Below are 2500 nucleotides of genomic sequence, written 5' to 3' on the forward strand. Positions count from 1 at the left end.
CATTATATTGTCGATCTCCAAATGTAGAATGTCTGGCATTAAAATCTCCCATGCCTAATGTGTCTTCATTGTGAAAGATGGCTTGTGATTTAGTTTGAAACTTTTCACACGCGTATAAATTGTACAAAAAAGAAAAAAAAACATAGGCTGTTCGAATATGTTAGTGCTGATACTGCACATTGTTGTCATCGGACTTTTGCACCAGTTTTTGCGCTATGACGTCACTAGCATAAGGCCTGCCATTGCTGTGTGTGTCTAGGAGTGGTACCCTCTAATTCTAGGGGCGGTTTGTAATTCAGTGGCTGATAACGTCAGCATTATTACTATGAACATAATTAAAAAAACATTAATGCTACAGTTGACACCACGTATATCCCAGGAAAAAGTAATTGCTTTCCTGCCTCCCCATCAAACCTTATTATCAGCTGAGTGGTCTAATCTTTGTTTGGTGAAGCCCTTTAATTTACATATGTCTTTTATAATATGACATATATATATATGTTGCTTCTCATTAATTTGCAAAGGCTCTGCGCATTTTCCTTATATTGATATCATAAAATTCGTCCCTGTTATCATCTGTTATCATTGTTATCTGCCGTTTTCTGCACATCGTTATTTGCACTGTCGTCACCGTTTTCAAATGATTCGTCGTTGGTATCATATGTGATGTTAGTATTAGCATGAGAGACCTCATTTACATTTTCGATATAACTGACATCATTTGGCAGGATAGTATTCCTATATACAGAATGACTTTCTCTTTCCATTAACTCACACACACACACACACACACATACACACACACACACACACACACACACACACACACACACACATATATATGTATATATATATATATATATATATATATATATATATATATATATATATATATATATATATATATTTTTTTTTTTGTTTTTTTTTTTTTGTTAGTTGTGGGGGGGGGGGTGAGTAGGGCAGCAAAATGTTGTCTGAGGCTTCTTATTTGCTTATTTTTTCACAAATTGTTACTTCTGTGGTACTGTTACCTGGGAGAGGAACCCTCCCAGGCAGGTGCGGGAATTCCTGTGGGTTGGTGACGTCTCACGGCACCGGGTTGATGGTTACGGTGAGGGCAGGGGGATGTAAGCGTGCCGGCTTGTATGGGCAGTTATGGTGCCAGGCCGTCACACCTTGCTCTCCGCACCTGACGCACCTCTTCACAATGGTGGCGGCGTCGTCATTGTCGTTGTCCTTTCCGCTGTTTCTTTCAGGGCAATCTTTTTGCCTTGTGAGCTTCTGCACAGACAACACAGGTTGATTCCTTCTTGCAGGATCAAGCTACGCGGCCGTAACCCTGGCCCTTATATCAGGCCTCAACCTCTGAACACCACGGGCGAATAGAGCTCGGCTCTAGGTACCTGCCAAAGAAATGGTGTTCAGTGGGTGGCTGCTGTTCTCCGGTTCATACAATAATTGATCTTTTCAATGGCTGCCCTTCCTTGCAGATCCGCATGGGCCTCCTTCGGAAACCTGATGACCAGGTATTCCGCGTATTTTCTGGTTCTAGGCTTTATTCTCGAGGGAAATCTCTGCGACAGCGCCGTTAGTCATCTGGTCCACGTACTTTTGTTGATCTCGTCGAATGTAGACGTCGTGCGAGGATCGCCATTTCCCCTGCACCATGTCTAGCGGGTCATGCGCTTGGAGGGACGGCAGTTGGCTGACTTCCCTCATCCAGCTTATTCTATCTGGTGTAGATGTTTTCTCAGGGAAAGCTAGTCGGGTGTACCTTTCCCGGGGGACGATGAGTTAGCTTTGATTGTTCCTTCTGGTTCTTTCGTCAGTCATGTTACCGGAGTCACGTGATGTCATCGTTTTATTCTTTTTTGTCTTGACGAGTTTAAAACCCTCGTCATCAACGTCAGGGTCAGCAGGTGAATCCTTGTTGCTCATGTCCTTAAGGTCAGTGGAATCAATCCCTCCCACAGGGTGATTTATCCTTCCGGTCAGGCGAGGGGAGGCTGCGAGCGGCAGGTCAAGTGTTGCCACACATACGCTATACACTCCCTAGGGCTCGCCAACGGTCCCTTGTACAGCACCTTGTTACTTAGGCACTTCTCTCAGTAATCGTAATTTTCATTAAACACTGTTTTTCCACATGCCTTGACCTTATTGCTCGAGTCCGAGACTTCGGAGGAGGACGAGCCTGAGATTCCGGAGGAGGAGGCCGTCCTCGAGTCCGAAATGGAGGCTCCGGAGGAGGAGGCTGTCCTCGAGCCCGAGATGGAGGCTCCGGAGGAAGAGGCCGTTTTCGAGCCCGAGATGGAGGCCGTCCTCGAGTCCGAGACTTCGGAGGAGGACGAGCTTGAGACTCCGGAGGAGGAGGCCGTCCTCGAGTCCGAGACTTCGGAGGAGGACGAGCCTGAGACTCCGGAGGAGGAGGCCGTTTTCGAGCCCGAGATGGAGGCCGTCCTCGAGTCCGAGACTTCGGAGGAGGACGAGCCTGAGACTCCGG

This window comes from Penaeus vannamei, unplaced genomic scaffold (genome assembly GCF_042767895.1).
Source record: "Penaeus vannamei isolate JL-2024 unplaced genomic scaffold, ASM4276789v1 unanchor24, whole genome shotgun sequence".
In the NCBI taxonomy this organism is placed as follows: Eukaryota; Metazoa; Arthropoda; class Malacostraca; order Decapoda; family Penaeidae; genus Penaeus; species Penaeus vannamei.